A 15,020-nucleotide genomic window follows, 5' to 3' on the forward strand; every position below is an offset into this window, starting at 1 on the left:
AATGGCGTAATCTTAGCTCACTGCAACTTCTGCCTCCTAGGCTTAAGCAATTTTCCTGTCTCAGCCTCCCAAGAAACTGGGACTACAGGTGCATGGCGCCATGCCCGGCTAATTTTTGTATTTTTTGTAGAGACAGGATCTCATTATTTCACCCATGCTAGTCTAGAACTCCTGAGCTCAAGTGGTCTGCCCGCCTCAGCCTCCCAAAGTGCTAGGATTACAGGCATGAGCCACTATGTGCAGCCAAATACAGTACTTTTATTAAAATAATCATGTGTCCAAAGAATGATATAATTCTAAGGAAGCTGACCTTTAACCTCCAAAACGAGCTGAGCTAGGTCAGTGTATTGTATCTCGCACACTCCAGGGATACACTGGGGACAGGGTTCCAAATAAAATGCAGGCTATCTAATCAAATTTGCGTTTCAAATAAACAATAATTTTTGGCATAAGTTTGCCTCAAATATTGCATGGGACATACTTATACTTTAAAAATTTATTTTATATGCATTTTTGAGACAGGGTCTCACTCTGTCACCCAGGCTGGAATGCAGTTGCATGATCACTGCAGGGACCTCCCAGGCTCAAGCAATCCTTTCACCTCAGAGGTGCCACCATGCCCAGTTAATTTTGTATTTTTAGTAGAGATGAGGTTTCTCCATGTTGGTCAGGCTGGTCTCGAACTCTCGACCTCAGGAGATCTGCCTGCCTCAGCCTCCCAAAGTGGTGGGATTACAGGCATGAGCCACTGCGCTCAGCCTGTACTAAACACTTTTAATTCAGGATAAATCTTGTTTGAGTCTATCAGTGGCTAAGTGTGCAGGTAGGGGACACTGAAGAGGAAATGACAAGTGTACAGAAGGTTTTGTTGGAAGGAGCTAGTGGGCAGATCTCAGGGAAACCCAGGTTGGAGAGGAGTGCAGCAAATGCCTCCCTGTGCAAGACAATGGGGGCAAGGTAATGGGGTGGGGGACAAGGAGAAAAGGGGATGGAAGTGACCTGCACCAAAGATGGGGGAGTGCTTCTTTAGAAAACTCTCCATCGAAGTGGGGACTATGAGAATCACGCTCAGAGGGACAGGCACAGGAGCCCCCATGCATCAGAGAATCAGTACCCAAGACTTTCACCTGAACTTCCCAGCCTAACACTGGATTTACAGGAAGACAGAGGGAACATTATTACAGTGACCAGATGGCTTAGAATTTCCTGCCAAAACGCTATGTTGCTTTGTGAAAACACTGTGTTGCTTTGTGAACTATTTCACATAGCTGACGTTAGCCTGCAAGAAAATTATAGCAGAGACCACCAACTTGGGGTGTGTTTGAGATTGTCCAGAGCATGTGGCTCCTTTAACCTGTGAACGTCCTAGATGACTTTGAGATTACCGGGAGAAGCCTCATGAAGCTCCTGGGGAGGCTGGAGGGGCGGGAGGGAGAATTATGTGATGCTAGCCCAAGTAGAGAGCTACCTAGGACAGAGCATGAACAAATGAATGAATGCATCCACTAAGTCCTTTCTTCAAGTGGCTTTTCTCAAAATGACTTTCCTTTTTCCAAATGAGGTCTCTCATGATGAAAGGAGAAGGGCACAGTCAGAATTTCTTTATTTTAAAAACTTTGTATTTTAGAAATAGGGTCTCTCGCTCTGTCACCCAAGCTGGAGTGCAATGGCATGATCTTAACTCACTACAGCCTCAGACTCGTGGCCTCAAGCAATCTTCCTGCCTCAGTCTCCAGAGTAGCTGAGACTACGGGCACTCAGCAACATGCCCAGTCCAGAATTCCTTTTACTTTTAACTTTGTAGACATGAGGTCTCACTATGTTGCCGAGGCTGGTCTTAAACTCTTGGGCTCAAGTGACCCACGCCTCAGCCCTCCAAAGTGCTGGGATTACAGGTGTGAACCACCTTACCCAGGCCAGAATTCCTTTAAAGTCAGGAAGGGTTAGAAGTAAGATTGGCCCCTCTCTTCTGAGGATTTGTGAACTGTGACTCAACCTTTGGCCTGGGCATTGGGTCTTGATGCATGAAAGACTCCGTGTTCACAAGGCAACTCTCCTTTCTCCTTCTCAGGAAAGGAGGCCCAGAGTCTTGCTACTGCAGAGGTCTGTTCGCAGCGGTCCTGTACACGCTCTGGCAGAGACCTGCTTCTGTATTCTCTCCTATATTCTTATGCCCACATTGAGCAAAAATGCTCAAGGTGATAAGATGGTGGTTTTTGGAGCACAACGATAGAACATCTGGGGGAAGAAAATGGACAAGTTGGAAGAGGAGCAGCTGTAAAGCTTGGCAATGGAGACCCGAGTTTTAAATTCCTCTTGGAAGAGTGAAGTCCTGGGCACTGGAGCCTGGCTTCCCTAGCATGCGTGTCGCAGGGAGAGCTGCAGAGGGCAGTGAATCGCCTTTTAGAAAAATGTCCTTCAAGTCCTGGCTTGAGACATTGTACCAGCTGTGCCTTTGACCTGTTTCTTTATTTTAAAATTGAAATAAGAATAATCAAAGACATTCTCAGGATTTAATAATAATAACACTTAGTAGTGTTTACCCCAGGATGGGCACTATTCTACATTTACATAAATTAGCTCATTTAATCTTCATAGGACCCCTTCTGTGCTTCTGTGCTTGACCTTAGGAAGCAGGTACTACTATTAACACAAATTTATAAACAGAGGCACAGATAGGTTAAGTACCTTGTTCAAGTTCCTACAGCTAGTGAGTGGGAGAGCTGAGGTCTGAACCTAGACAGTCTAGCTGCAAGGTCAGTGCTGTTAACAACTAGCCAGTTGTTTGTCACATATAAAGGGGGGCAGAGAATAAGAGGAATTCAAATTGTTATATTTCATTCATTTTCAAACAAATAATTTTCCCACATTTTAACATCTCTATAATCTGTGTACGGGTTTTCGCCATGTTAACCAGATTGGTCTGAAACTCCTGACCACAAGTGATCTGCCCACCTCAGCCTCCCAATGTGCTGGGATTACAAGCATAAGCCATGTGCCCAGCCAGTTTACTTTTTAGCCTCCTCCGCTCTCTTCTGAAACCCTCCCTCCGTGGGGCCTTGCTTACTCACACTATCTGGAGTCTCTCCCTAAACCTCGCTATCTGCTTCTCTGCTTTTCTTTATTTTGTTGATTGACTGTCTGCTTCTTCTGGTTGTGAGCTCCAGGAGGGAAGGCATTTTAGGCTGGTTATGTTTGCTTATTTGTAGTTTTGCTGCTGTACACCCGCTATCTAGAATAAATACCAGATACTTCGGACATGGTGGCCCCCAACAAATAGTTCTTAAATGAATGAATGAATGAGGACTCGCTGGAGATTCTTTGGTATTTTAAGAAGGTTCACTCAGATTATTTGCTCAAATTAGAAGCAAGAGGCCGTGGAGAGAGGGAAGCCAGGTGGAAGGTCCCCAGGCCTGCATTCTAGGCCTTCACTCACTAGAAATCCAAGGGCAGTGGCCAATTCTGGAAAAACTATGACAGAAAAATAACATTTGACAGAATGCCAGAGAACATCCAGATAAATTCTGTCCGTTGAATAAATAAATAAATGCAAGCATGAATCTTGACTAAATCCTAGGCTAAAAACAAACAAACAAAAAACTGCTATAAAAGAATTGGGGGATAATTGGAAAATTTGAAAATAAGCTAAATGGGCTGGGCACGGTGACTCATGTCTGCAATCCTAGCACTTCGGGAGGCCAAGGTGGGTGGATTACCTGAGGCCAGGAGTTCAAAACCAGCCTGGCCAACATGTTGAAACCCTGTCTCTACTAAAAAATACAAAAATTAGCCAGGCGTAATGGCATGCACCTGTAATCCCAGCTATTCGGGAATTTGAGGCAGGAGAATCGCTTGAACCCGGAGGCAGAGGTTGCAGTGAGCCAAGATCACACCACTGCACTCCAGCCTGGGTGAACAGAGTGAGACTGTCTCAAGAAAAATAATAAGCTAAATAGTGGGTGCTATTAGAGAATAATTACTGTTAATTTAGCTCTGATAATGGTACTCAGGTTAAGTGGCATACTCCTAAATTCTTTTGTGCTGAAGCGGGGAGAAATATCACCATGTACACAATTTATTTTCAACTGCCTCCTGAGAGTGGCTACCACTCATTCATGTGATGACCCTCTCCCATGATCACTGCAACCAAGCCCCTGCCCTTATGCACCAACAGTGTTCTGGGCCTGTTCCCAGCCATAAGAGAAGGAACTTTTGTAGGAGAAGGTGACACGTGTGTGAATGCAGACATGAAACCAGGACTCCCTGTCAACATTGCGTTTTCACTTGGGTCCTGGCTTGTGACATTGAATTGAAAGTGATTTTGATTTTCTGAATAACAAATCCGAGGCTACAGAAACCCCACTTCCTTCCATCCCCACTGGGCTTGGCCTGGTCCCTGCACATGGCAAGTTAGCCTCCTTTGGTCTCTTTACTGGAAGAGTAAATACCCAGTTAATCCAGACAGCTCATGCCCTTCGTCATTCTCTGTATCCACCTCTGTTATTCTCTAGTCACTTATTTCTCTCTCTCTCTTTTTTTTTTAAACAGAGTCTTGCTCTATCGCCAGGCTGGAGTGCAGTGGCATGATCTCGGCTCACTGCAACCTCCACCTGCCAGGTTCAAGCGATTCTCCTGCCTCAGCCTCCCGAGTAGCTGGGACTATGCCACCATGTCCGACTAGTTTTTTGTATTTTAGTAGAGATGGGGTTTCACCATGTTGGCCAGGCTGGTCTCCAGCTCCTGACCTCGTGATCCACCCATCTCGGCCTCCCAAAGTGCTGGGATTACAGGTGTGAGCCACCGCGCCTGGCCACTTATTTCTCATTTTTAGAGACAATGGTCTCCCTAGGTTGTCCAGGCTGGACTCAAACTCCTGGGCTCAAGGGATCATCCTGCCTCAGTCTCCTGATCTATTCATTATTAAAGATGAATTCATCTCCTGTTTCACTTAAGGTTTCAGAGCAAATGACAAGCAAGTATTCTCAGCTTTGCTAGACAGACAGCAAACTAAAGCCTCAGAAATAAGAAGTTATTTTTGTCCAAAGGCAAAAACCCAAACGACAAAGAGTCTTGAATGAGACCCAGGATTCCAGTCCCCAAACTTCAGCACCCCTCATGGCAAAAGATTGGCATTCTTCATTGGAAGCGATGACCTTTTTTTTTTTTTTTTCCATTTAACAAAGCCTGCAGCTCATGGCCGGAAGATGAGAAAACCATGGAGCAAATCACCCACAATGACCGGAGCCTGTTTCCAGCTGCAGCTAGTGGAAAGTTACCTGATTTTGTTTTTCACTGTTGGTGAAGCCCAATTTTGCAGGCTATATCTGAATATACACATTAGGGATTTAGACATTCTAAGTTAAACTTCAACCTTCCAAGGTTCACATCTACTTTTTTTAAACGGCACGCACCTTTATTTCTTAAAAAATAAAAAGTCGGGCCGGACACAGTGGCTCACACCAGTAATCCCAGCACTTTGGGAGGCCGAGGCAGGCAGATCATGAGGTCAGGAGATCAAGACTATCCTGGCTAACACAATGAAACCCTATCTCTACTAAACATATAAAAAATTATCTGGGCATGGTGGTATGTGCCTGTGTCCCCGCTACTCAGGAGGCTGAGGCAGGAGAATCGCTTGAACCCGGGAGGTGGAAGTTGCAGTGAGCTGAGATCACACCCCTGCACTCCAGCCTGGGTGACAGAGCACAACACTGTCTAAAAAATATAAAAATAAAAATAAAATAAAAAGTCACTTTTTTTCTTTCCCAGACAGCGTCTCATTCTAAGCTGCAACACAGTGGCGCGATCTTGGCTCACTGCAACCTCCACCTCCCAGGCTCAGGCAATCCTCCTGCCTCAGCCTTCCAAGTAGCTGGGTCTATAGGTGCATGCCACCACGTCCAGCTAATTTTTGTAGAGACAGGATCTCGCTATGTTGCTCAGTCTTGTCTCAAACTTCCGAGCTCAATCAATCCACCCACCTTGGCCTCCCAAAATGCTAGAATTATAGGTGTGAGCCACTGCGCCTGGCCAAAAAATCACTTTTAAAAGCAGCTGAGGTAAAGTTATGTGATTTGACAGAAGTTTGAAAAATGTTCATCCTGTCTCTGAAGTTTAGAATCCTTGCAAGTCCCCTGACTGGGGATGTAAAGAAAATCATCTGAAAGTTGAACATTTGTCTTCATCCTGTTTTTCTAAATGAAGAGAAAACCATCTCAGTAAAAATGCTGATGAGAGTGACCCGAATAATGTGGGACCGAGGAGGCTTGGGGGTGGGAAGTGTTTGTCCTGCCCTTTGAAAGAATGTCTTTGAAATAATGTCTTTCTTTCAAAGGGCAGGACAACAGGGAACCCTGAGGAATCTGTTTCACTTTAAAGGAGGAAAACCAACAGCAATTCTGAAAAGAAATAGGATGGCTGAAATCAGGAGAAGCGGCTTAAAAAGTGCACAGCAAGTTTGCAAAGGCAGTGCCAACACTGCAGTGCCAGAAATGTGACTGTAAAAAATATCCCATTGACACCATATTGTATAGACCGACACTGGGGAGCACAGGGCTTTGGCAATTTCCAGAGGGCCCTCAGGATGTTTTTCTCACATCAGCGTGCACTGTGTGGGTTGTCGCAAAGGAATAGGAGGCCAATCCCTCAGCCCTGGGGGAGGGCCCTGTCTTCTGTGGAGCCGAGTGTATAGGACCCCTCAGGAGGTTGTAGGCAACCTGACGGAACTGAGTCCCCTCAGGAGGCTCGGGAGCATGCCCGGAACAAATGGCGGTGCCCACTCACTGCCTCATTTCTTGAGTTCAGTTCTTCGGCAAGAAAAAAAAAAGGTCATTAGTATATTTTGTTTTTTATTTTTACCTGAAAAGAAATATGACAACTAAAAGGAAGTATGACACGAGCAGGATGACAATACCTGCTAGTTAAATTAAGGCCACCCAACTCCTCGGATCATCATCAACTGGAATGACCAGACCTCACTTCAGATTGCATTTGTGTTTATTGGAGAGTGCAACCAAGAGTTTCCTTTTAAAAAATAAGAAAGCAAAATAGCAATGTGGCAAAACCCCATCTCTACAAAAAAGAAAAGTACAAAAATTAGCCAGCTGTGGGCACCTGTAGTCCCAACCACTGGGGAGGCTGAGACTGGGGGATCGCTTGAGTCCAGAGGGTCGAGGCTGCAGTGAGCTGTGATCATGTCACTGCACTCCAGCCTGGGTCACAGAGTGAGACCCTGTCTCAAAAAAAAAGGAAGAAGAAGAAGAAAGGAAAGAAAGGAAGGAAGGAAGGAAGGAAGGAAGGAAGGAAGGAAGGAAGGCAGGCAGGCAGGCGGGCGGGCGGGAGGGAGGGAGGGAGGGAAGAAGAGAGAGAAAGAAAAAGAAAGAGAGAGAAAGAGAGAGAAAGAAAGAAAGAAGGAAAGAAATGATGTAAGAAAGAAGCAACACAGAAAGAAGGGTGAGAACAAGTCACAAAAAAAAAGAGAAAAAAAGAAAAAAAGAAAGAAAGGAAGGAAGGAAGGAAGGAAGGAAGGAAGGAAGGAAGGAAGGAAGGAAGGAAACCAAATGACCTGAGAAGGAAAAGAAATAATCAGAGACATTAAAAATAATAGCCAACAGCTGGGTGCAGTGGCTCATGCCTGTAATCCCAGCACTTTGGGAGACCAAGGTAGACAGATCACCTGAGTTCAGAAGTTTAAGACTAGCCTGGCCAACATGGCGAAATCCCATCTTTACTAAAAATTTTAAAATTAGCCAGGCGTGGTGGCAGGCACCTGTACTCCCAGCTACTCAGGAGGCTAAGGAAGGAGAATTGCTTGAACCCAGAAGGTGGAGGTTGCAGTGAGCTGAGATTGAGCCACCGACTCCAGCCTGGGTGACAGAGTGAGACTCCATCTCAAAAAAATAAATAAAAAATAATATAAATAGCTAACAACAGAATACAGATAGGCTGAGCGGCAGCCTCCCTGCTGTTGATGCGGCTGCTCCCGAGCCGCCTGCCTCACCGCCTAGCTGTGGGCTGTTTGTCTTGCTGCCCGTGGCATTTCCAGAGCTTAGCAGATAAGGAGGAGCTTCATACATGATTGCTGGCGTGAACAAAGGAATGCATGGTAACGACGTCAGAAATGGCCAGTTCATCAGGAGAATGAAATTGGCTTCCAAATATTGGTCAAGAACTCTACATCGGACGAGCCAAGGATCTACTGAACTTAGCAGGCTCCTGTGGCCCGGTGCCTCTTCTGGCTCTAGAAATCTGGGGAGGTGACCAGGTCATACGTGGCAGTCCTCCTGTGAAGACAGTGAAGCTGGTTGAAACCTGGGGTTCCGAGGGGAAGATGTGTTCACCAGGTGATCTCCCTGCTCTGCCCCGGTGGCCCCCATGGCTGCCTGCTGCCCGTGCACCCCCACTCAGCCAGGGTTGGACTTTCCAAACTTGCTGAGTGTGTTCGACCAAAGGTAATGCTGACTTAGTGGCCTGAGGTCGTGCCGTCCCTCCCCCCCACCAAATCAATAAATAATGCGACTTATCAGAAAGAGAAAGAATTGTTTACTTTTAAACCCTGGATCCCATAAAGGGAGAGGGGAGAGGCCTAAAAGCCACAGAAGCTGTGGACGGCGCCGTCCTGCCTGCCACAGGAGGGGCCCTGGCTGAGAGGATCGGAGCCCACCCAGGGTAAGTGCGGCTCTCCCTGGGTGCCTGCGGAACCCTCGAGTGATCAGGCTGTGCTTTGGGGTGGCCGCTGATTGGGAAATGATGGGGGCTGCTGACTCCAATGTTGTAAAAGACACCACCCAGCACCTGAGCAACAACAGGTGTTGAACACACCATAACTTTGTCTTCCATGATGATTCTGTGTCTTCAGAAAACTTGAGGAACACTGGAGACTTTCTTGAGCGAGGGTAACACATGGTTTCCTTTTAAAGCAAAATAACAAAACAGCTTAAGGAGGAAAAGAAATGATCACCTTGCAGAGGGAGAGAGGATGAGGCTGGGGAGGAGCGGAGGGCTCAGGGGCGTTTTATTTCTGTGCTTGGAGTGGCTGGACATGAAGCCAGTTCTGTTTTCACCATGGCCTGATTTAACGATAATACCAAAGCGTTCACATGGAATGCCAGCTTTAGAGTCATTCCTTTCGCACTCCTCTGTCCAAGCCATATTGTTTCCTCAATAGCACTAAAAAATAACCGAGCACCTGCACAGAAATGAAACAGCACCTTAGGAATCCCCAGGCCTCAGCAATTATCTTTAAAAAGAGTCCAAGTAGGCCCCAGCTTGGCTAAAATGTATCCAGAGATTCCTTCTTCACCACTGGTTGGTGAGAAACACAGGCAATTGCAGGTGCCTGAATAAGGAACTTTCCAGATTTCCCCTCTAGAAGGATGCCAATGAGGAAAGAAATGCTGCTTTGCTCCCTGTTGACAAAAACATTCTATTTTTAAATGTCTATGCACTTTCAAAATGACAGGACTCAGAAGTATAATAGTGACTTCCTTTATCATCTAGACTAACAGCCTAAAAGAATCAAATGGATGGATTTAATGCATCTATTTTAAATTGTAGTAAATATGGATTCAGAGCAAAACGCATCTCCATTTATCTTTCACTTATGAATTTTTTTTTTGTACTAATTGGTTATGTTTGCAGCAAGGTGACATTCACAGTCCACATGGGGTTGGCCCTAGAACAAAGGGCTCTTAGCGCCTGGGAACAGAATATTAAAGCAAAGACAAGCTGCTTGTGCCCAGATCTGACCCAAGAAAGAACAGGGAGTGTTGCGATATTCCTGGTGCCTGTGACTCTAAGATGTCACGCTGGGAGCTGTGGAGTATACAGAATACGTACAGAGTGATGAATTTGCTGGAGGGTCTTGCTTTGTAAAGGCTTCCTCCTTAATGAGCTATTTTCTCACTTATGAAAAGAAATGCAGGGCGTTAAAAGAGGAGCAAACCAAATCTAGGCTGTTTTTCATACTCAAGGATCCAATGCGAGAGCTACATTCTGTACTGACCACAGCAGCTAGAGATGCCTAGAGATTTCATCACAGTTGGGAAGATGAGAGCAGGAAGATGATGCGCACAGAAATTTAGTGTGTGTGTTTTCTTTTTCTTTTCTTTTTTTTTTTAAGAGACGGGGTTTCACCATGTTGACCTTGTGATCTGCCTGCCTTGATCTCTTGACCTAGTGATCCGCCCGCCTCGGCCTCCCAAAGTGCTGGGATCATAAGCATGAACCACTGCAACTGGCCTGTGTGTTTTCTTTAGAAATGGGATCTCAGGCCGGGCGCGGTGGCTCGCGCCTGTAATCCTGGCACTTTGGGAGGCCGAGGCGGGTGGATCATGAAGTCAAGAGATTGAGACCATCCTGGTCAACATGGTGAAACCCCGTCTCTACTAAAAATACAAAAGATTAGCCAGACGTGGTGGCACATGCCTGTAATCCCAGCTACTTCGGAGGCTGAGACAGGAGAATCGCTTGAACCCAAGAGGCGGAGGTTGCGGTGAACCGAGATCGCGCCATTGCACTCTAGCCTGGGCAACAAGAGTGAAACTCCGTCTCAAAAAAACAAAAGATAAAAAAGGAAAAGAAATTTGATCTCAAACAACTGAGCTCAAGAGATCTTCCTGCCTAAGACTCCTGAGTAGCTGAGACTACAGGAGAAATTTATTATTAATAGCCATTCAGGAATGGTTAGCACGCAGTCTTTCTCAAGGAGATCTCAGGAAGTAAGCTACACAGAATTCCTCAAGGCCTTTTCTACACTGTAGAAAATTGTGCTGGCCTTTGGACGAGTCACCCTGAGAATAGCCAACATCTTTGCCTTAAGCATTATTTTTTCAAAGGAAATGACATTTAATACTTCCCAACCAGTGTGTAAAGTTTCTGTTTGTTATTAGCTCATACTATTTAAGTTCAGTTGTTAAATTTGAAAATACTATAACATTAAAAATTTGTAGAATAAGAAATGATTATGTGAATTTTTAAAATATTCAGAAGTGGACCCTGGCATTAACCACTTTATTTTACTAGCGATATATTATTGTATGACATTTCTTTTTTTAAAAGAAAACCTTCTGATTACTTGTTTAAACTGCTTTGTAAACTGACAGTTTAACTGCTTCTGCAGAAACAAAAAAGTAATAAAATATGATGGCCATTTTAGCAATGTTTAAAAACTGCTCACAAGGCAAAATAATTGCCACTCAATATGTGTTTAGTGATTGACGCAAAAATACCATAAAATTGTTGTACTGCAAAAGAAAATATTTCACTAATAATTTGCTAAAAAAATTAGCCTGAGGCCTGCCACTCAGCACAGCACTAACTTTTCATGCTTATGACAAATAATATATGAATAGGGTGGCTTCCAACCTTCCCCATTTCAGAAGAGTATCTTGCAAGAAGGACTTTGTATTGAGAGTCCAGAAAGACAATTGCTTAACATTTTTTAAATCCTCATTTTTCTCATTAAAAAGTATCACATGAATCATAATTAACAAATTTACACAAAAGGAGAAAAAAGAAACCATAATTTCTCTACTGAAAGATAATGATGATTGACATTTGATGTTTTGGCCTCAGGCATGAATGCATTTTTTCACAGAAAGGGACTCATACTGTGTGTATTGTTTTACAAACTGTTTTTTAATTCAATAGCATATCTTGAATTTCTTTCCAAGTCTACAATCATTTTTCTACAGAATCAATGTAAAGGGTTATGGTGTGTCATGAATATATTCCTCTTCTCCTATAGCTGGGCGTTTAGGTTGTTTCCAATGTTTACCCTCATAAGCAATGCCACTATGAGCAACCTCATAGGTAAATCTCTCTATACATTTTAATACTTTCCTAGTGATAGATTTCTGAGCCATAGAAATGAGGTTTGTTTGGGGGTGGGGAGTTGGTAAAATTCACCAGTAACACATTAACTTCCTCGTCTCTTTTATTCTTCCCTGCGTTCCTTCCCTTTTCTGTCTTTTGCAGATTATTCAAAGCCAAAAGCCAACAGAGCCCCCATGAAGAAGTGGAGGATGCCCAGATGCTGCTATAAAGCCCTGAGGAGTGAAATGAATCCAAGCCCTTGCCCAGGATAGCGCTCTCTAAGCACATCCTTCAGGGACCCTTCTAACCAGTGAAATGTTCACCTCTCACTGTTTCTTCCCAACTGAGCTAAGAGACTTCTAGAGCCTCTTGTGATGGTCAGCAATAGCCCTGGCATGACCAGGAGGTGTGGGTTTCTGTTCTAGGTCCCTTAGCAAAGACTAAGCAGGACAAGCCTGGCTACTGTGTTAGGAGGAGCCGTAGGGAAAGGGAAGGACAAGATGGGCCACCACACACCTGTGTCCCCTGCTGGGCTGCCCTCAGAGTTTGTGGCAGCAACTGGGGCCACCTAGAACCCTAGGGTTCACAGTCATTCTCTCTGAGTCATGTAAAGCTGCCCAGGAGATGAGGTCCACCTGAGGAGAGTATGTCTAAACAGGCCATTGGCATTTCCTGCTTGCAAATGACCACATTTCATGAAACAAAACCAGGCCACAGACAGGAACCAAAGGAAATCAGTTACTTAATGGAAGATAAGGAATCCATAAAGTGAAAAAGGTAAAGAAGAAAAAAGAGGCAGCTTCAACACTCCAACTCCACGGAAGCAGAACGACTCTCAGCTTTCTTAGGGGGTAGTCACTGCAAGTCTAGCTTGAAGAGGGTGATTTCATGATCTACATGTGAATAAGGCGCATTTTTTTCTGAAAAGTACAGAACGGTTCATTTTCAGCTGTTAAAGATGGGCCGGTTTTAGGGCTAGAGCAAGGCTCTGGTCAAATGTTAACAACCCAGTTAACCTGGGGAAAAAATAACTGGCTCCCAGCCCTTTCCCTTTTCAGCATTTGCAGGAAAAGCAGGAGTGGGTAAAATGCTTTATTTCCTCTCATTCTCCATGGTGGGCAGGAGTTCACGTATCAGTCAGAAACCATTTTTAACAGGAAAACCAAGTAAATCCTGTAGGGATTTATTTAGAGCTCCCTTTTTGTGAGAAAATGAGTATCACAAACTAAAAATGACTCATTTCCTGTCTCTCCATCTTCCTCCCTTTCTTCTCTCCCCTCATCTCCCACCCATCACTATGGTGGAAAATGACTACGGTGAAGATCATGAAAATTTGAGCAAGATCAGATGCCACAGAGAGTAGATCACAACACATCTAACTGCTGGATCCCCATATCAAATAATTGTAATTTTCCTAGACTGCAGAATTGATCACATTTTACCGATGATGGATTGGGAAGTATGGTGAGGAGATGAGAGCTGGAGAGCATTCATTCATTCATTCAGTCAGATTATTCTCATTGACAGCGTGGTCTTCCACATTATAAACTAAGTATTGATGTCCTGAAATCTATTCCCTCTAGAGATTCTTTTTCTCTGAGCCATTTTAGAAAATTGTTGCAAACGGAGTTCCTGTCTGTTTTCACAGGAAGTTTTTGCAGAAGGGGTTTTTGGGTGGTTGTGGAACACAGGCACTGGGCCCCTTCACTACTCTACCCTTCCAGAACACAGAAGCCTTTCATCTGTGAGTCTTCATCTCTTCCCATTGCTCAAGACGCTTGCACCTGTGATGCTTCTTTTCTCTGCTCATGTCATAACATGTGGAGCTGATAAGGTTCCCTTGTGGCGGTCCGTGACAATGGTGGAATGTGGAGGTGAAGTTAACACCTTTGTGGCTACAGATTTTCCTTAGCAGAGCTGTGGAGTGTGACAATGGTGTTTGTGTCTAAACTATCAAACGCCATTATCACACTAAATAGCTACTGCTAGGCAATCCTTCCCTCGATAAATGTCTTGGCATCATTCGCTTTGAGCAAGAAGGTTCATCTGATATCAGTGTTCCCAATCTTTTGTACTTACTGAATAAAGTCTGGTTCTCTTGAGCTCATAACCAATATGATTAGCTGAACCCTGCCTCTCACATGCTATTGTTACATACCTTAGCTGGTGATGAATTTCTTTGTTTTCCCAAGTCAATAAAAAGATTGCAGACTGTGTACGGTGGCTCACGCCTGTAATCCCAGCACTTTGGGAGGCCAAGGCAGGTAGATAGATCGCTTGAGCTCAGGAGTTCAAGACCAGCCTGGGCAACATGATGAAACTGTGTCTCTACAAAAACTACAAAATTTAGCCAGGCGAGGTGGCATGCACCTGTAACCCCAGCTACTTGGGAGGCTGAGGTGGGAAGATCAGTTGAGCCCATGAAGTTGAGGCTGCAGTGAGCTGTGATGGCACCACTGCACTCCAGCCTAAGTGACAAAGCAAGAACCTGTCTCAAAAAATAAAAATAAAAGATTGCAGAGTCCCTCAGAGCACCCAACACAAGGCTAGGCACCAGGCAATCATTCAACCCACGCTTATAGAGTTGAAATGAATAGTTAGGAAAGTGTTAGATGCAGAAGGCTGAGACTGGGTTAAATCTAGGTTATGCAGACCGCAAGTTTATAGGTATAAATTTAAGGTGTGTGGGTCATTGTCTTTTCATCGTTAAAAAACCCAACTTTCTAAGAAACTTACACATGGCTTCACTGGCCTTTCAGAAATTCTGGAACATGTTTGATTTCTACTGATTTTAATCAATTACTAGGCTGATTACTGAATTCGTACACCAGGTCTTTTTTCCTCTTGCTTCAGTGAATTACCATCAGAAAATTGTTTATGAACCATGTGTGAGCTGCCATGGCAAATCTGGACCCAAGGAGTTTTGGGGACAGTTGGCCTAGCCAGATGCCCTGGTTTGGAAAACATTTTGTCTCTGAGAGGTTTCCGAAGTCAGCAATAGGTTTTGTTTGTGCTGGGCTAAGGCTTCCCTCCCCTGACTTGGCTAAATGAAGTAGTATATGTTTAATCAAATTGACGGGGTTAGATCAACCATCAGAAACAAATTCAATCATTCAACCATTCACTCATGAAATAAATATGTATACAGGCTACCGTCTGCCTGACACTGTCCTAGGCATTGAGGACACTTTTAAATTAAATGTGTC

The 15,020-nt window shown here is 44.5% G+C and overlaps 1 long non-coding RNA gene across 1 annotated transcript; it reads left to right on the forward strand.

The window, feature by feature from the left end:
* The first annotated feature begins 8,199 nt into the window (after window positions 1-8,199).
* Window positions 8,200-14,030, forward strand: LOC116561718. The gene is made up of 2 exons (XR_004273570.1): window positions 8,200-8,667; window positions 11,977-14,030. It is a non-coding gene; the product is annotated as an uncharacterized LOC116561718 (long non-coding RNA).
* Window positions 14,031-15,020: the final 990 nt, after the last annotated feature.

The sequence above is a fragment of the Sapajus apella genome, unplaced genomic scaffold (assembly GCF_009761245.1).
Source record: "Sapajus apella isolate SASKATOON/1434 unplaced genomic scaffold, GSC_monkey_1.0 scaffold30, whole genome shotgun sequence".
Classification (NCBI taxonomy): domain Eukaryota; kingdom Metazoa; phylum Chordata; class Mammalia; order Primates; family Cebidae; genus Sapajus; species Sapajus apella.